Source organism: Ciconia boyciana, chromosome 4 (genome assembly GCF_034638445.1).
Source record: "Ciconia boyciana chromosome 4, ASM3463844v1, whole genome shotgun sequence".
Taxonomy (NCBI): Eukaryota; Metazoa; Chordata; class Aves; order Ciconiiformes; family Ciconiidae; genus Ciconia; species Ciconia boyciana.
This window is the reverse complement of record NC_132937.1, coordinates 65247656-65268266: the sequence shown is the minus strand read 5'-3', so window position 1 is coordinate 65268266 and position 20611 is coordinate 65247656. Positions and strand designations below refer to the sequence as shown.

General features: G+C 41.7%; 1 protein-coding gene across 15 annotated transcripts in view; it reads right to left on the bottom strand.

Annotated features, from left to right (window-relative positions):
• The window catches only part of SPIN1 (spindlin 1), a 55532-nt gene extending 37636 nt beyond the window's left edge, over positions 1-17896 (bottom strand). For 6 of the 15 annotated variants that reach the window (XM_072859521.1, XM_072859523.1, XM_072859522.1 and 3 more), the window contains exon 1: positions 17252-17549. The gene's annotated coding sequence lies outside the window, so the exon portion shown is untranslated. Of the gene's footprint in view, positions 1-16084; positions 16606-17251; positions 17550-17753 lie in introns of those variants that run through there. The other 9 variants (XM_072859526.1, XM_072859529.1, XM_072859532.1 and 6 more) reach the window with 5 other exon arrangements.
• Between the last annotated feature and the right edge of the window lie 2715 nt (positions 17897-20611).

Below are 20611 nucleotides of genomic sequence, written 5' to 3'. Positions count from 1 at the left end.
TTCTAGAAGGTCTTCAGAAGCACAAGTATTTCTCATGGTAGCTAGTTCCACTAGCAATGCATTGCATTGTTGTCCTGGTTTTGGCTGGGATAGAGTTAATTTTCTTCCTAATAGCTGATATAGTGCTGTGTTTTGGATTTCAGTATGAGAATAATATTGATAACACACTGATGTTTTAGTTGTTGCTAAGTGGTGTTTACACTGGTCAAGGACTTTTCAGCTTCCCATGCTCTGCCAGGCACACAAGAAACGGGGAGGCAACACAGCCAAGATAGTTGACCCAAACTGGCCAGAGGGCTAGTCCATACCATACGATGTCATGCTCAGTATATAAACTGGGGGGAATTGGCCGGGGGGCAGCGATCACTGCTTGGGGACTGGCTGGGCATCGGTCAGTGGGTGGTGAGTGTGGTTGTATCACTTGGTTTTTTTCCTGGGTTTTGTTCCTTTCTTGCTCTCTTGCTGTTTTCCTTCTCATTACAACTTATTATTATTTTGTTCCAATTATGAAACTGTTCTTATCTCAACCCACGAGTTTTCTTACTTTTGCTCTGCCGATTCTCTCCCCCATCCCACGGGGGGGGGGGGGGGCAGGGTTAGTGAGCAGCTGTGTGGTACTTAATTGCCAACTGGGGCTAAACCACAACAATTGTTGATTTTTTTTTTTTAATGAAAAATTCTTGTAATTCAGCCTTAGGCATGTGAGTTACACCTCCTTACAAAACAGCCATACATAAGGCTGGGTCTTGCTAGTCCTCTAAAACAAAAGCCAACTTCTCTAGATTTAAATGTCAATGCTGAAACAGGTTCCCCGATCACCTGTTTTTAACATCTAGCTTATGCAATCATGTATTTTAAAACTCTCCATTTACATTACATTTAACATCTGTCCACCTGTAAAGCTGGCTGGAACCAAGTTCCTCTACTGAGGTCTCCTACTAACCCAGTATAACACTTAAATGGGAAAAGGCAAGAGAGTGTGATTTAATGTGATCTTGTTTCTGTGAAAAGTATTACAAAAGGACATTTTTCTGTATTGGTAGAGTTGGAGATTGAGCTAATGTCTCTGCTGTAAGAGTAAGATTTGGTTGAAAAGAAACCTCTCTACTTTCTCTTCCCTTAATTCCCCAGGACACTGGCAATTCAATTAGAACTACACTGACAACTTGGTGAATTTTATTTCTTCTATTACAAGCCTTAACACTTAATTCTACTAATATGCAGGTAGTCCAGTCACCTAGTAGAATATGACAATCCTGGCCCTTGAAGCAAGATGAATTTATCACACTGTACAATTCCCTTCATATGGCTTAAGAAAAACATTATTCTAGCTTTTTTTGGAGAAAAGTGGAAGAACAACATTTTTTCCTTCAACAGTAGGCATGATCCATACAGTGCCACACGATAAAAAAATTGTTATGCAAAAAACCCCGAACCAAACAACCCTCCCCAAACTAATTAAACTGAACTCTCAAGTTGTATTTGAGTTTTATCAGCATTTTCTTTTACTAGCTTTAAAAAATTGTTACTCACTCATACAAAACCAAAGCAACAGGTTTCCTTAAAATGGCTACATTATTCATCTATAGTTTTTCCAACTACTCCTGAATTATTCTGCATGCTGAAGGCTTCAAAGACAGGTAATAAGTGCTTTCCCACCCTCCCTGTAATACGTACAATAAAATAGCTTCTTAGAGAAGTAGGCCTTAAAGTCCTCAGAATTATCATCTATTTTAAGCTGTTTCCTTGATGGTAGGTTAAATTAATTATAGCTAAAGCCTGTTTTCCAAGTCTTGTGTTTTCTATTGACTATTCCTCTATACTTCCCATTTTTAAAGTATGCTGCCTAAAATTCTTCTCTCAGATTTTGTAAGCATGCTTCCATTTTATCCTTCAAATTACTAATGGAACTTGAATGAAAACTCATCCAATGACATGCTAAGCAGAACTCCCCAGGAAACCATGTAACAAGTTATACCTACAAGAATCTTCTACAGCTAAAGAAAGTAACCTTCCCAACAAAAACTCTCTCAGTGCGCACCTACAGTTTATTTCTTATACTTACAGCTTCCATAAGTACGTTAAATTAGGTGATCCTTTCATCTAAAGAAGGCTAGCTGATTGATGAAATCAATCTGTTCTGATACAATTCCCTCACAATACCTCACTCTATTTAAGAAAGCCACTTCTGTACTAAAAGATTATGCATTTTCTTTCTCAAAATTCACAAAAGCTCTTGTAAACATTGTTGCAGATCCTTATGGAGCAAAAATACAGTATTTTTTTAAAAACCACAATGAATAAATAATGATGAGGTAATGACAAATTTCCAGATAGGCAATCTGGTATACACAAACACCTGAAAACTCACCACATATTACAAGTGTCTGTAAGTATACCTCAATACCACATCATGAACACAAAGAATATTAACCCAGTGAACTTCAACAGCAAGAACTCCTCTGTTTTGCCCTCACAAGCTTTTAATAGCAGTGATTGACTGGACACCTCTCAACCCTCAGACAGGCAGCAATGAAATGTGGCTTAATTAGCTCTAATGACCAAAACAATCCAAAATGTGGGACAATTCACTATCAGCTTTTTAAATCTGCTTCCTAAAGAGTGGTAAAAGATTGGCAAAACAGTTACTTGAAGCTAATATAAGGCTTAACAGAAAGTAAGAAATCCCTATAAATAATTGTAGACAAATCTGCATCATTCCAGCCCATTAGTGACTGATATTGCTGTTTGAACTAACAGGAGAAAGAATCATCCTTCAGCATGGCAGAAAATTCTGGAAATAATCAGAAATATTATGCTTCAGTAAAATCTGTGAACATTTAATGGTCTATAAAATATTCTAGCACAGCTCCACAACAACCTTTCAACTTGCACCCTTAGTTATGTATCAGGCATAGAAGTCATTAAACTGAAAGCACTACAAAAACCACTATTCTACTTAGCTTTGTGTTGGGTATAACCAGCAAATTAATACAGTTCTCTGAACTTCAGGAACTTGTATAGCATGCAGCTTCTGTCACACCTGCATGTATCTGATACACTAAGTGATCTTTGCAATAGCACTGGAAGTGCAAATACACAAAACCAACTCCTCCTCCCCCTCTGCTGCCAAATAAGCTCACCAGACTGCAGCTAGTTTTTCCATTTGTGGAATTAAACAAGATGGACAAAGAAAGATAAAGAGGATGACTAACTTCACTTTCATCAGAAAAAGGTGTACTTTTATTACGCTTTATCTACTCTTCATCCTTTGTTTTTTATATAACAGGTAGCCAGAAGTTCCATTAGTGGATACATCATTCAGACCAGTACTGTTGTGTAGGAATTAGCTCACCTCTGTCCAGAGGTTTTTAAAGTTCTTGATCTTCCCTTGATGAACAGACAGGTGTGCCTGCAAGAGATGATCATCTTGGCTGGTCCAGCTCAATAGTTCACAGATCAAGGCTTCTCCCGTTGTTTGGGTCTTTGAATCAACTGGAAACAGTTTGGGAACCTCTGATCAAAGCCTTTAATTATGTGCTGCTCTTTATGTTCCTGGAATTCTTCAGAGAAAGAAAAAAGGCCAGGAGAGGCCTACAACCCACTACTAAAGGAATTGTACATTAGTGTATATGGAATTAACACCCCAAGAGCATTAATCTTTAAATGCTAAACCTCAAGTCATATGGGCTGATTAGAAGTAAGTGACAGTGATAACGCCACATGTTCACTAAAGCAGACAAGCTATCAATACATCAGCTGATGGTTACAATTAACTATAGGCATAGGATTTTGCCTGAAAGGGAAAAGAGCAAGTCATCAACACACACAGGCAAAAAAAAGCATTGAAAAACCAAAGTGACAAAATAATTAAAGAAAAACGAAATTCCTGAGGTAAAAGGGGTTGGGAGTGGAAAATAAGATATGCATGCCATATCCAGAACGCAGTAAGGAAAAACACCAAGCTCTTTTCAATTACAGGTTTGAAGTTTACTCTCACACTAAATACAATTAGCTTTCTGAAATTCCCTCCAGGTTTCAGGAGGAAAGGACAATTACATGCCTGCCACTTTAACAATACATAAATAACCCAGAAAACAAAAGAAAGTTAAGCTCTCCAAACATGTATTCCAGAAAGCCTTGCAGGTTTAGTCTGGTTTTTAGGGCTTATCAACAGTAAAGCCAGGTAATAGTTTCTTATTTGATCTGCCTCCCACCTTAGTAATGTCACAACCAGATTCAATAATAGTTGGCTAAGGGACTCAATGACAATCTCCCATATGCTTGCCCTTTTTAAAACTCCTTGTTTCCCGTATTACACATACCAAAAATTGAACACAAGAATAAAAAAAATTGGATGTGAAATTTGGTATTAAAACACACACGCACTGGCTGTTCTGCTGAACAGGAATCAAACTAAAGAAGGAATAAAAGACTTGACTAGTGCCAAATGAGCTTGCAACAGCTTAATTAAAAAAACAGAATGTGCTTGTCAACATAAAATTTTAAGTTCCACCTTAATTCATGTACAGGTTTTTAAATAAAAAACCCAGTTTCTAGTCTACTTGCTTTCCAACAGCTGAAAAGAACAAGTGAAACATTTAACTACACACAAACCTTTCAGTCATTCCTTGGCAAAGCAAAACTAATTTTGCAAAAAAAAGTTTGCCCATTACTGCAATATTATGCATACCTTTGGTACTAGAACAATAAAGACACATGCCTAGAGCATTTTTAACGAGTTGTTTTAGAGCTCTAGTCTACTCTTCCCTCAAGCAGCCTGGATAAGCAAAACCTCTTTTGTTTATTCTGGAATGATTTGCCTATGCCAACAGAAATCATAGTTCAATTTCAGTATTCTTCTGTCCTTCTACTGTGGAATCATCATAAGTGGCTATAAGAGTTTAACCAAACAGCTTTAAAACAGTGGTAAAGCCTATCACTTACTTAGTAACATTACGATACGATTTCATTTATTTTCACCCCATTGCTACAATTCTTCCTGTGACTTTACACAACATACCAGGACTCTGAAGCACAATTACTTTTTAAAGCATCCACATAATTTCTCTTACAGGCAATGCAAAACTAGTCCCTGACAAAACCTTGTGTATGTTCCAACTTACTGATTGATCATTTAATAAATACACAGCTCTCCATGCTTAAAGAAATCTTACAAGAGAGTGCTTTTATAAAAAGTGTGAAGAGATCTAGTATTTATTGAAAGGCAGAAGAACCTTCTCTGCACCCCTTTATCCAAAGGTAAATTTTAACTCACTCCTAATTGTTCAGTCTACTGCAAATTACCTTGCACTTAACCACAGGGCAAGAACATGTACAGACACCAGGGTAACAAGTTGTCACAGGCTGATGTAATTGCCTTAAGTTGTACACTTTTGCATCATGGCAAATATGAATCATATGAATCACTTAGCTACTTATCAATAAGGAGAAGCTATCTTCCTCTTCCCCTGAATCCAAAAAACATGCACAAAAAACCCACTGCCCAGGGTATGATGGCAGCACCATATTACTGTACAAGCCATATGATTGCTGCCACTCTGTCATAAATGCAAATGAACTTAAGTGTTATAATGCAAGCATTTTGTCCTTACTCATGCTCTTACAGATGGAGTGATCCAAATAATTCATTATATCTGTAAGCAAGTTCAGTCAGTTTGGTTTGGTAACAGTGACAAAGACAGGTCTCTGGAAACTAGAGAGGGAAATGTCTATTTGAAAAAGTAAGACATTTCTCCGTTCTCTGCTTACATGTCTCCTCATAGGGGACACTTAGGTCATCAGCCTTTGCTTGAAGACTAGGTTTAATTGCTATTGTGTTAGTCTGAGAAACATTGTTCCAAAGTCAGAAGGATCACCCAAACATTCTGGAAGAGCAAGCCCAGGGCAAACGTACCTAACCCTGCTGTTAAAAGGTAATGGAGTGTTAAGTTACTGCACTTCGCTAAGTCTGTTACATTAATCTTGGCAAATCTAACTCTTGGGTTCACATCTCTTTAGGAGGCTGGCTGATCTTTCTAAGTGACATTTTAAGTGTGCAGCAGCCAATTATCAACAATCCAGGCTAGTAACACTGCTACGCACACCTTACAACATTGAGGGAATGTAAGTTTCATATCATATTTTAAAGGAGGGGGAGGATCTGCCATGTGACAGACCACTTTCAAGCTTTTTAGCCCACCAGTAGCCTGTGGATCATAAGTAACAAATTATTCAGAGCCTAGTACACTGACAAGACACCACTGCAACACTAAACTGAAATTATGCATAATTAAAATATTTTCCTAAGCCAAGCTTAAGAATTTGTGACATCTGTTAATTTTGCACGAGCAAATATTTTGCCGACATACTTAAAACATTTTTTTCTCTCTAATGCAGCAGCCTTCTACAACTTTATTCATGAAGTCCCACAGTAAAGAACATACTTTGTTTCCTGCATTCAGAGATGACAGTTCATGCTTTAACAATCATTGATTCTTATGGTTTATATCCAATGTCTGCAGCTGTTTTATAACTTACTCATGACATAATCATTATTTGTCTTCAAGATAAAGAGTGCAGGCCACCAAGGTGGGGGAGAAGGCCAGAAGACACCAAAAACAGTGTGGGGGAAAAGTAAGACAAGTAATTGTATATCAATACTTAAGACTTGTGCTACAGCAACTACCTACCAGTTTTAGAAGCAGACAAAATTCATGAGCATTCAAAATTCTTATTAGGACAAGCTATTGTTCACAGCATTGACTAGAAAGTCAAAATTTAATTGTTGTTATGAACCTCAACCTAAGTAACCAATAAGGATATTCACAAATAAGTAGTAATTCAGCACTTAAAAAACCAAAAAAAGCAGGGCCACAAAATACTTAGAGGGAGCAGGTTAGAAGATACAGTTACCCACATTAGCTCTGTATACAACCAAAACTATGACAAGCTGTACTATGAGCCAATTTATTCATGGATTTGAGAATCACACACCTAAACTTCTCCCATCAACACCACAGTAACTACAATCCATAACAGACAGTGTTTAACGAATCAGAGGTATTAACTTGGGTCTCTGTTGGACACAAATACTGACTGCCTCTACTCTGATAAAAATGTAGTTCTCTTTCTTAAATCAGCTGGGAGTAGGGCAAAGAATTAGAGTAAAGATATTGGGTAAATTAAGGCCTCCCCTAGTCACAAGAAAATGGACAAATAATTTTGTTACGAATTGCTGCAATGAAAGAGTAAACTAACATTTTTGCAAACTGAAGCATGATCACACAGATACAAAGACCCTAAGCCCATACTCAAAGCATAGAAAAATTTCTCCCTATAGATCTGATTTTAGGAAAAACTTATAGACATGATTAGACAATTTAAATCAGCAGTAATTTTCATCCTATCTTTGCAATGATCAGGGAAAAAAAAAACCCACAAAAAAACCCAAAAAGAGGACTCAGGGAAAATGACCTCTTGCCTTTAATCTGCATCTTGAAAATGCTGACCAGCCAGTCATGAACTGAATTTGTTTTACCTATTTTCTTCACCTTCAGCCATTTTAGCTTAGATTAAAGCAGTTCTCATACAAATGCATTCCAGTAACTGTTTACACTGGAAACGTGAATCACACTGGAAACATAAATCACTTAAGTGAAAGCATTTTCTGTTAAGACTGGCAAGTCTCTTGCCATGACTACTAACCAACAATGTGATCTTCGTTTTTCCAGACCAACTGCAGAATATTCACTCACCATCTACAACGTTAATACAAATCTCAACCTAAACAGATTATCAGCTTTACATGGTGAACAGCTGCAATGGATGTCAAAGTTGTAATATGCAGTAACAGCAAGGCACTGAAAACAAAATTCAGCATTGTATTATGAGCTCTAGCTATAGCTAACTACACTGTTTTTGATAAATTCATACTGTCAGTGAAAGAACAGTACTTTAAAACATAAATTGCTACTTATAGTAGTATAGTAATAGAGAAAAGATATCAGAGACGTGTAATTTTAATAATTTAAATACTGCAGTTAATACTGGATTCATCAGCAAGGACAATGGTAACTTATTAAACTGCTGATCATACTTTTTTCTATAAAAGATGAGAACCATCAACATTGTAACAATACATGGTGTTTTCTTTGCTTACATACAGAACTTTCAGATTTTTGGTGGAAAACACAACACATCCCGCATACGTGAAAGCTGGGAAGGGACAGGAGGACCGGAGGAGTGGGACAACAGGGAGAGAAAAATCAAGCTGGTAAAACCAGTGACTCCCTAAAAGCAGTGAAGACATCAGAACAGACCAATCCTCATACTGTTGGTGCTTTTTAAAACATGGAAGAAAAAATGCACAAAGTACGAGTTCTGAAACTGGTGTGGTTTCTGCATTCTCATGAAACTAATCAGAAGATCTTGGAAGTATTTAAGAGGATGAAGAACTGTTTCAAGTTACTCTGAAAAGTTATTTACTGGACTGTAAAAAAAAATGTACTTTAAGAGAACACCTGCATGCGTTGGAGCATATGACAATTTTTTCTCAGAAACAGCTGCCTTAAAACATTGAATCCCTCTTGCTCTGTAATAGCAGAAAGGTGACAAAATGATGGCCAGAAGTCGAGACTTTAAGAATGAGGACCACTTTGGAATCACTTGTTCCCTACCATACCTTGCTTGTCTCACAAACGTGCTTTCCTTTGTTAGACTTTGATAATAAGCTCTGATCAAAAACCCTGCTTTGAAATTACTTCACTGTGCATGCAGCATGAATGGAAATGAAATGAGAAAGTAAATTAATCAAGATAGGACTTCAGAGTGAGAGCTTTCAGCAGCAGCAACAGGTAGACTTTTCTCCTTTTAGCTGTGTAATCTGATTTTCTCTCCAGAAAGCTTTATATCTGACCTGAACTAGATTCACTAACATAAACATTTAATTGTATTTCCTGAGATTTTGTGTCAATCGAGGTACTGGTAATAACAACCACCACCCCCAGAAAACCCACATCCCTTTTTCCTTTTGGAAATGCACACATTTATTCACAGGGAGGACTAAATTGTCCTGTAGTACTTGAAAAAAGGTTGAGTGCTCTATTGAGCAGCAGAGAAGGGAATAAATAGAAGTTCAAAACCAGAAAAAGTGAGGTATCTTCCAATGAAAACAGGATCTCAGAAGGCAGGATATCCTTCCCCATAAAAGCAGGTGAGGCTTTCTAGAATTCTGTCCTACAGATAAACAGAGCACACACAAGAACAACCACGCCTCTGCCTTTTACGCTGATCCCTGCTTCATATTTAACCTTGCACCACCCCTGCCCAAACAAAGTCTCCTCAAAATGTGGTTAGAGGCCTAAGTATGACTGAAAACTAGGATGTTTATTCACAGCAACATCTCACCCCCCCCCCCTTTTTCTCCTTCAATTAATTTTATACATATAGGGAAAAACCCACCTCAAATGAATCCATGTAAATTCCATTCTTCAAGCATCTAGCCTAAAACCATCTGTAATGCAATGCTTCCTTCACCCCTGGTTCCCCACCAAGGTCACAGCAAGATATTACCATTTAAAAATGTACTTTTCATCCATTATTAATACGGCCACATGTCCCTAGTGATATGAAATAACAAATTTGTCTCCTCTCTCTCCATACAAGCCACACGTATACACACAGGTGTAACTGAGGGTAGGAGTGATTCTCCCCCCCAGCTTGAACAGTTAGGAGAACACATGAACCAGAAGACAGTTTGCTTGCCCCCTCTGTCTTATGGCTGGCACCTAACAATAAAGTACACTTTTATTGACAAAATGGAGGTGCAGAAGATGGAGAGATGTAATTCACCTGAGGTGCACTCCTGCAGTCTAGGGACTAAGAGAGATTTCTATCCTTATTCACTCCTAGAGAAGCCTTTTCCTCCTCCTTTCAGCAGCAGACAGAGAAGACCCTGAGGACAGCCACTGTGAATGCTTCCTCCCCCTACCAACATGATGTCAACCATATGAGTATCCAACAATCTGTGGTTTCCAAGTATATCAAACACCTGCATATTCCTTAACCCTAAAAGCACTTAAGAGTCAGATTTCAATGAAGTCACATGAAAGGCAGAATTTACTGTTAAGCTATTTTGTAACACACTCTTGTCAGAGCATGGATTTTGACCAATCATATCTCACAAAACTGCAGTTCAACTGATGGCAGAATAACCATTAATGAATTTGTGTGTCACCTTTCACCATTAAGACAAAGATCTTCTGAAGGGGATTCATGAACAAAAAAAGTCATCATGTCTGTGTAATAAAGCTCTCTGCAACTGGAAAGTTTTGACAAGGAAGTAGTAAATTAATCTCTAAAATATTTGCTCCCATTCTGATTTCACTTTGGTGTTCAGATCATTGCCTAAAACACGTGATTACAAAACAGGACAGGCAAGCAATTGCCCAGAATCATACAGACATAGCCAACTGTCTTCCAAGAATAATTATACAAGTTACATGACCTACATCCTCCAAGCATTATTTTTATTTTTATCATTCCTAGAAAATTGAATAAAGACAGTCTAATCTGCAAAGATTGTTACAGTTCAAGACCAGAGATAAGTTACAGACATGCAGAAGAACAGACACAATACTTCCCAGTATATGATACTTACCTTTGCATACCAGAAGCCTAAGTACTGTACTGAATTTTAGCAGACGTTATGTTTGTCAAGGCATTTGGAAAAGGTTAGCAAGAAAACTTAACAGAAATGTCACCAGGGAACTATTCTAGAACATGCATTCCCTTACACTACTCAGCTCTTACATTAAATCCAGAAAGCTTGAAGTTTCCACATTTAAAAATCTCATCAGCAAACACAAGATTATACGCTGGACTTAAGCTACCTTTGTTCAGCATACTAGGGAAGAATTCTGTGCAGGGAACATAAATACTAAATTAGGAAAATGAGTTTTGCAACAGAAATAATTATTTGATTTTAATAAATACCAGACCAGAAGTCTGACATCTAACAAATCTTTCAGTTCTTACCCACTTAAGGTAAGAGATCATTATCTAGCAAAGGTCATTTTTACAGTTAAATTGGATTAAGACAAGTTCAGAGGAAAAAAGTATTTTCTTTGAAAAAGGGTCAAATTAAAGTCTACGTAGGTGAATTTTATAAACCTCTGCATGACAGCATAGACCAGGTAGAACAGCTTACTACACTTTAGAATAAGTCAAAGAACAGTACAGGGAAAAAAAGGCACGCTTATAATGTTTTCATATGACTGGCCACATCTGGGTAGAGTAGTATCACTCCAAGCAGCAGCATCAGTGGTGGACACTAAATTGCTAGGTAATGTTACACTTTACAACCTAGTCAGGATAGCAATCTTAAAACAGATTACACTTACAAACATTCCCTGTATTCATAATTGTTCTGCTCTAACAGGAATCTAGGAGAGAAAACAAAGCAACACAATGGACAGGGGAAGAAAAAAGCCTCTGAGGTACACATTCAGAGGGAGCGGTCATCTTCATAAGCAACTCCCAAAGCTACATAGTTACTTCACCAAGATTGGGATCTCAGGATTCAAGACTACCTCTGAACCATTATGAAGACTCTCTGAAAACAAAAGGATGGAAGATCCACCAGTGACCTTAAAGAAAGCAGAACATTTTATTGGAGCACTTTAATTCTAAAGCACTTCCAAACTTTCAGATAAAAGCAGTCCTAGACTTCACCCGACAGGCTCCCCAACACTCTGACACTACAACAAACAACTCTGGAAACCAGCATTAACAATAGTTAGGTTACCATACACCACCAACCACTCAAGAAAGGCAGCTGTAGTGATACAACCCAGGGTCCTTCAGCCGAGGTATCTGGCACTGTTAGAAGGGGACTACCAGCTACACTGAGTCAGAGAATATGACCTGTGTACAGCTAGGCCAGAAGTGGTGAAGTGAAAATTAAGAGATGACTTCAAAGACAGCAAGTGGGCTCAGCAGTTGGGCACCATGATAAAAATGTTCTCCCTATGTAAGGCGACCATAAGTCAGCAATGTGACAACAACTGGAAAACTAATGGAAAACACTACAAAGGAGTAAAATAACACAATTCCATTTTGTTCAAACTATCATATGGAACCAAAGGTCTGAAGTTCAGCAGCCATTCTGTGTAACTTAAGTATTTACTATATCATTGAAATCCATGGAACTGCTCTTGAAGTAAGTATCTACTCTCACCAGTACTTTTAGGTGCAGACCTTGAATACCATATTGGAACATTCAACAATAACATTTAAAGAGGCAAACCAAGCAAGCAAACAACAAAAAAACAAACCAAGAGCTAATCAGGTCTTAGGGGTTTATAAGCTTACAGTCGTATCAAAAAGACTATAAAAACCTAATTGTAAGTGCTTACAGTATACTCTTATTCTGCAAGCAGATTTCAAAAAAAAAATCATCAGAAGATATTTCAACAACATCTCAACTACGTTGCAATTAACTGGAAAGATTAGAATATGATCAGGTAATAGTTAAGGCTAGTAGTCACCACAGCTAACGACAACAATTTGTATACATTTCAGCATTTTGTAGAACCATTTCAATAAAGTTTCCAAGTAAGCAAGTCAAACTAGACCTCATATAGCATAGGTTTACAGCAGTTTCACAACATACATTACAGGAAAGAAACATAAAAAGGTAACCTGGATTTGTAGAGCCATTCTCCACAACCTGATAGCCAAATCAATCTACCTCCTGAATTCTGCATGCCATTGGCAAATTCACATTTTACACTACAACAGAAAAGTAACTACAGCCACCACATGATGAAAGCGGTAAGTTTGAATTAAATTATTTCACCACTGTTTGAAATGGATCAGTGATGAGGCTCCTTTGTCACTAGAATCAACTGTTCACAGATAAATACAAACTAGTTAACTACACTGTTTCAAGGAACTCAACACTTATCCATGTCATAAAGATGTGGATGGAAGCCATCTGCACATTTATACAAGGAAGGTCACATTCCCCATTCCTTTAAGTCACATGGTACACTGACATCTAGGTAGTACCTGGATAGGAAGTGGGACACATCTTGATATACAGAAAGTACTCATTATGAAAACCAGTGTCAAGAAAGACCAGCATTCACCTTCCGATCATAAAACCACCAAACTCTGAAGAGTAGTAAGAGAAGGAAAATGAGAAAAACAACAAACCAGAAAATTCTCTCACACCTGGTATGAGAAACAAGCTATCTAACCACACAACAGGAAGTAACTTTCCATGATAGTGATTCTCTCTTGGCTCAGCTTCAGCTAACAGCTTGCGAAAGATGGTTTTTAAACCACTTTGTTGAATTGGTTTTAGTCATCTACAAAAACATATTCTCATGCCATACTATCAAGAAGTCAAGTTTGATCTTTCTAATACCTGGGGAAAGAAAGGAAAGGAGGCAAGGAAAACCAAAATGAAAACACGAAAAGTTTACAGCAACAGGCTTCATTCTAAAAAAATTGTCTGTTTCTTTTCTTCAGAAAAGAGAATCTTACTGAAAATCTTTCATTTGTCAAACATTAAGCAAATTATGCATTACATTAAAAAAGCACTTTAGAACAGCTATTGCATCAGCTAGATGTTTACAGATCTGAACATGTCAAACAGTGCAGCTTGGCAACAGATAGCAAGGAAAGATACAGGGTGAGAAGTTGATGGAAGAATACTACTTGGATTGAGAAAATATACCAGAAGTATTGAACTATAAGATCAACCAGAAGTGTTTATTACCTTTAAGACTCTATATTTTAATTGGTAATTTCATAAATAATTAGAACTACACCAAGTCATGATTTACTTGATCGAAGATTCACTGAAAAGTATGTTAAAAGAAATTGATTAATTTCTAACATCTTCCAGCAAGCTAATCACAGAGACTGCATTTCTTACAGTCTTCTTTTTCCCCAGTCTCACTTCCCAATACGAAAAAATAAACAGTTTCGGAAAAAAAAATATTTTACTACTACCTGGTTTTTAATTTGGTTAAACACAGCCTAGCATTACCCACAGTGACAAAAACACAGGAATGTCTTCACTTAGTGGTACCAAAGACACAAAGATTTGGCAAGTTCTTCAACTAGATCAGCTCCTCATGGGATACCAAGACCCACAATACTGATTTTTGACCAACTCATCAACACAATCAAGACAGAAAGAAAAATCTTCTAGGTGTCGTAGAAAAGAACACAACTACAAGTTATAGCAAAGATGCTATAAACAAGAAACTTCACAAAGCTAATGAAGGAGAGCTGAATTTTACAGAATAAAATTCAGTCCTAGCAACAACACTACAATTTATCAGAGTGAAGAAACATGACTATTTTAAAGTGATCCATTATTTAAACAGGTATATTGCGGGTGGCCTATTTTTATTTCGTTTATTTTGCTCTTCAGCCTAAGAATCAGCTTAATTATCCAAAGACCTATTCTGAGGGAGGAGCTGCATACCTCAGTACATTTCACACTTTCAGTAAGAGAACAATAATTTCAAAATTTGGTGGCTATCATAATTAATGACTAATTAGCTACAACAGGTAAACTATTCTAGTGGCTTTATCAATATTGCCTTCAGGTTGTTAAATGTGTGAAAAAAAAAAGTGACTGCTGCAGGAATCTACCGATATATCAAGTTACAGACTTTTGCTCACACTTTTCCATCTAGAAGTAGTACAGTTAGCTCAGGAGCCATGACGTAGATACACATTCCAAAATGAACTTGTAACCTGGACGACTCCACTCAAGTTTTACATTGAACTCATTATTATAAATTATTTTCTCGTCACCGGTTAACCAACACTTGTTAATGGGGATGGAAAAAGCAGCACAAAAACAGTATTAATACATGATACTTAATTCTAGCACCGAAGTGCCATATTTGTTTCTATCTCAGTAAAAGCTGTATGATTATGCCATGCCAGTGCTCCTCCACTAGAAGCTTCCAAAGCAAAGTAGACAAAGACGACAGAGCTAGGCTGTTCATTACTTTAGGGCAGTGCTCAGATATTAAAAGAAGCCATGGCCATCCATGTGTATATGACTGAATAAAGACCGTGTCTTTAAATATAATCTTTGAAAAATGAAACATTTACTATGAATTACAGTAACATGTCTAGAAAGCAATATAAAGCACCATGTCTTAGCAACATCAGCATTCAAGTTACAACCTTAAGTTACAACCCAGATATAAATCTGTTCCACAGCAGATCACTTCAGATATGCTCAAACTACCTTCAAACATTATTTTGGTTTTACGTCACAAGCAAGCAAAAAAATAAGCCATATTCCTCGAAGCCAGAAGGGGGTGCTCTGAATAACTGAGGTGGGGGGTATTGAGCCGAGCATTTGCCTTGTGTTAGGAGAGGTCAGAAGCATGCTGTCTTGTTTTAGTTTGGGAGCTCACTTAAGTTCATGATGCCATGCCTTTTTTACAAAAAAGGAATCTGAAAAGCAGGAGCGCTCCTTGTAGCAAAAAGGAAATGCTTCAGTTTGTGCTATTGTCATCACAAGGGCAAATTAATCTGTGACAGAAAACTAGTAACACAAAGACCTGGCAAGTGTTAATTCCAGTTTTGTATCCCATGATTTGTGAGCTGTTCAAGATACTGACAAGGAGACACAGGGAATGCAAAGAAATCCAAAAAGCCTATGCTACGGTTTTTACCTGCACAATGCCTATTCTGACGTAACTAGTTCAGGTCTTTTTAATGTGACTGTGCTGAGTTGATACCTTATACCAAACTACATCCTGAAATGAAAGAAAAGGCCCTAGATCATTCTGCAAGTGTAATACAGTATTTCATCTCTGCCAGCACTCTGATGCATCAGCCTCCCCCCACCCAAAAAGAGAAAGAGATATGCACATTCCAATCAAGCCTCTCTCAGCGGGGCTCACCCAGTTCCCCCCTCCTTCCCTCCCTTCCTCCCTCGCCCCAGGCCTTGCCAGGTTCCCAAATCCCCTTTGATTTTAGGTTTCATTTTGTTGTAAACAGCAAAACGAAAGGAGAAAGCTTCCAAAGCGAGGATCCTTACCCTTGAAATCCCGCCATGCGCGCAATAAGGAGGGTGAATTGTTTTTCCTCTTTTTTTTGGATGGGAGATGAGGGGGGAGGGGGAAGAAACAAAAGCCTAAACGGAGGAGAGGCTAAGCGGCGGAGACAGAGGGAGAAGGCGGAGACCCTGGTGGAGGAGCAGGGCGAGCGTCAGCCATGTTGTGTGTGTGTTGGTCCAGTATTTACAAACCTGCAGCTGCAGCAGCGCTTGGAATCTGGGAGAGAGGGGAACGAAGGGAGGGAGAGAGAAAGGCGAGGAGGGAGGAGAGGCAGGCACAGAGAGAGGGAAGGGAGGGAGGGAGGAGGGGAAAGCGGCAGCAGCAGACAAAGGATCCCAGCGCAGCCCGAGCGGAGCGCGCACACGCTCGCACACACTCACGCACACACACGGGGTGCCCCACACCGCGGCAGCGCTACCCGCAGCGCAGCCGCTGCCAGCCCGGGGCGGCAGCTCCCCCTCCGGCTGCCGCGGCCCGGCCCGGCCCCGCCGCCACCGCACTCACGCCTCCTTCGCCCCGCTTTCCCGCGGCGGGGGGGGGGCCGGGGCACGCTTCCCCCCCCGCCTCCGCCTCCCCCGGCGTGCGCTATCGAGGGGGAGGCTTATCTGCCGGCAGCCCCTCGCCGGGCCCCAGCCCACATACAATAGCTCCGCGGGGGAAAGCGACCCCGACCCCTCCCCTCCGGCAGGGGACGGAGGGTGGACGCCGAGCGGGGCCCGTGCCAGGGGAGGGCGGCAGGCCCCCGGAGCCCGGAAGGGTGGGGGTTGCCAGGCAGCCGGGGCGCTGCGGGGGAAGGGAGGGCACAGACGGCAACATGAGCCCGGGGCCCCCGCGGCCCCGCTGCCGCCCGCCTCCCGCGGCTTCCGGGCGGGCCGCTGAGGCGGGCGGCGGGGGCGAGACGGGAGGGGCGCCGGACCACGGCGGAGGTGGGGGCGCGGGGCCGGGACGCCGCTGGTGGATACATAATGTCAGCCCCGGGGGAGGGGAAGCGAGACTGGGCGGGCTGGGAGCGGCGGCTCCGGCTCCAGCTCCCCCCACAGCGACTCCCTCCGGCTCTGCCCGGTACTGGGCCGGGCCAGGCCAAGGGCGGCGCGACGGGCTGCGCTCCCCCCCCCCCCTCCCCTCCCCCGCCTTCCCCGCTCGCTCACCTGCCGGCGGGACGGGCGCCCGGGGGTGCCAGGCGGGCGGCCCGGGGGTGCCAGCGCTGCAGCCGCTGCCGCAGCCCCCTGCCTCGCCAGGCCGCTCAGCTCCTCGGCGGCGGCAGCGGGGACGGCCGCTCCCCTTGTCTCGTTTGCCCCCCTCCGCCGCCGCCGCCGCTGCCTCCTGCTCGCCTCTGCCACATTTGGATCCCCCTCTCCCTACGCGAGCTCCGCCGCCAGGATAGAGGCCTCCTCACCTTCCTGCCAAATAGTGAGCCTCCCGCATCGAGCCGTTCAAAACACAGGGCCGAGCCCCGCCCTCCTCCCCCGCCCTGCCCCCCTTCCCCACCCCGCGGCGCGCAGGCGTACTGCGGCTCCCAAACTGCGCCAGGAGCGGAGGAAGCGCTCTCCCGCCCCGCCCCACCCGCCGTCGCCGATCCCAGCGCGCCTGCGCGGCCGCAGCCACCGCCCGCCGCTCTTCTGCCGCCGCTTCGCCCTGCCCGCTACCCACCGGAATGGCGGTGCCGCGTCGCTGCCGGAGCCCCTCGGCGGGCGGCCGACTGCCGGGCCGCCTCAAAACACGGCCTGCCCGGCCCTGGGGCGGCGGGCGGCCCTCGCCCCGCCCCGTCCGCTCTCCGCAGCGCACCCAGCGCCGCCTCACGGGCGGGCCGCAGCGGTCCGTGGCGGAGGTGCCGCTCACTAGCGGCGGCTCCTCCCCAGGCAGGCCGTGGGGCCGCGGCCTACCCGGGGCGCAGGGCCATGGCTGGCAGCCTCACGGGTTTCAGGGTGCCCAGCGTTTTCCAGCGGGTTTCTGCGGTGTCTCTGGTCATCTTCCAACCCTCAAACAATGTTCAGGTGATCTGGGGAAGTGTTGGTGGTCGTCTTTGTACAGAGAAGCCCAAGAGTGTGCAGGTACCTGAAGGCTCAGTAGCGTTTCATGTGGCTAGGCAGAGCGTTTGTAAGTAATAGAGGCTCTCGGGTGTGCCGAGTATAGCGTGATCTCAAAGGAAAGCAAAAGACTGCATTTTGCACTGAATTGTCTTCTTGTTGCAAGAGAGGCAACGTTATTGGGATGGAAAAGGAGCAGTTCCTTCAAAACTTAGAGGATTCCTTTAAACACATGCCCTTGTCATCAATGCAACAGAAACAAAAAGGGGGTGGGGGAACACTTGAAAAATCCCAGCTGAACAAAAGCACTGGTTACAAGTTCTTTACACAGTCTTGATGGGCTGTCCTGGGTGCTCCCAGCTTTTGGGTGCTCCCAGCTTTTGGCATCCAGTAGGCTGATGAACAATACCTGAGAGGGCAGTTGACGGAAAGCTTGCAAGTAGTCAAGACTGTTGCTGAGCAATTGCCAGACCACAGTTAAGTGCCATCTACTGAACCATGACTGTTAAATCCCAGGACATCTGGAAGAGAATCAGCAAGCTTCTTAACTGTCACAGAATTTTCTAATTAATGAAATGTGCACTATATAGATAGAGTTGGACACGAGGAAGAAATTCAGTAAGCCATACCAGAAATTTTCAGATGAAACTGTGTGTAAGCCCTTAGTCATAGGAAAGAATAAAGTAAAATCATCTGTAGATGTTCTGATGACAATATGATACAGTGTCATCAAATCCTAGTCCATCACTTTGGTACATCATTCAAGCATAGACTTCCAAGAACCATTCATAGCTTCAGACTGACAACAAACTGGGAAACAGCAGTAAGTAAGATTATGTTCTCTGACAAGTAATTTGTTTAACAATGAAAACAACTGAGCAGCTGGGACCCGGTCTGCCTTAACAAATCAAACGGGCACTTTTTTCAAAGTAGAGCTGGGCAAATGTGTTGTGACATGGTATGACCTTTTTCTGTTACAACATCATACGACAAAATTCCATTCATTAAGGGAGCCGTAAAGTATTGTTATGTGTAGGGCATTTGCATGTAGCTAAGGGCCACATGTACACTCGGAGTCCAAGAAATGAAATTGATTTGGGGAAAGGATAATTCGGTTCAAAGGATGGGTACACATTTGGGATTTCTTAGTTCAACAGTAGCAAATACAAAGGGTAAGATCCAAATTCCAGATTCACACTCATGGATCACGTCATTCACAAATTCAGAGTCTTTGACACAAAATAAAATACAGGAACATGAATGTACAAGCATACATATTTTGCTTAAAATTGTTGCTGGCAAAACAGGAGAACAAAGAACCGTATCTTTAGTCAGCCCATTGTTAATTTCACAACTCTCACTTTCATCAAAGAAGGACTGTATCCCCTGTATTCCTCTGACAAAGGTGTCCCCCAAACTCTGGGACATGATCTGTTTACAATTTAAATACACTTACAAGGATGACTAACTAAAGAGAGAAGCTTCTGAAAGAATTAGGAAAAGAGAGGGAAAGAGAGAAAGCGTGAAAAAGAGAGCTTTGCTTTCTCATAGGAGTAAAGTGAGGAGAATTGTACCTGTCTTTATAGTTTTGTAGTGAGTGGGGTCAAAAGCCCTGCTGTCTGGTTTGGACCTTGTCACTTTCCTTCCTTTCTTCTACTTCCCTCTCTCTCTTGTTGTATGCAGACCTCGTAGTTATTTGAAAAAATTGCATTGATTCTTATGGGGTCTTTTAAGATTTACATATATTAACAAAAAGGGGCCCTTAAAAGCTCTGTTTGCTGCAGTACTGGCAGAGAATAAAAGATTGCTGTTAATCCTGGGCAGAGTTAGTGGAGTCATGGATGTCGTCTTCTCTAGGGAACAAAAGGGAGGTTCTAGAGAGCCATTACCCTGGAAAACTCTCCCAAGCAGGATCATCAAGTGCTAACAACTCTTTTTAACAGCTAACCACTCTTGCTAGTTCTCTGTGCGTACTGGGAGTTGTCCACAGCAGGAGACTGCATTTTCATGCCTGGATGGAGAAATGCATGAGGATGCATTCCCATCCCATGCCCATCACGGATGTGGTGATCCCTGAGCTGGCATGGAAGAGTGTCCACTTGATGGAGAAGCATTTGAGATTGGCTGCCCATCAAGCCCATTTGTTCTTTCTTTGGAATTGCTAACAGCTCCTGCCTGACTCACCCTTAGGCATGGCAGGGCAAACCTAACTGTTTAACCCTTGCAGCTTTGGATCTGACCTTCTGCTTCAGCCAAACTGTGTGAGGCAGTGGATTGCCTGAGCACAAGCTTGGAGCTCCGCGTTACACTCCCTGCTCTGTGCTGGTTGAGAACCTTTTGGGGAATTTTGCCAGCAGAAGTGTGAGTGAGAAGAAGTCAGTGTCTCAAGCTGTACAAGTTTTCATTTCTTCCAACAAGCCAGCCATACTATCACAAGAACTGTGAGTATTTGAAATATTAAAATTTTTATTATGGGATGAA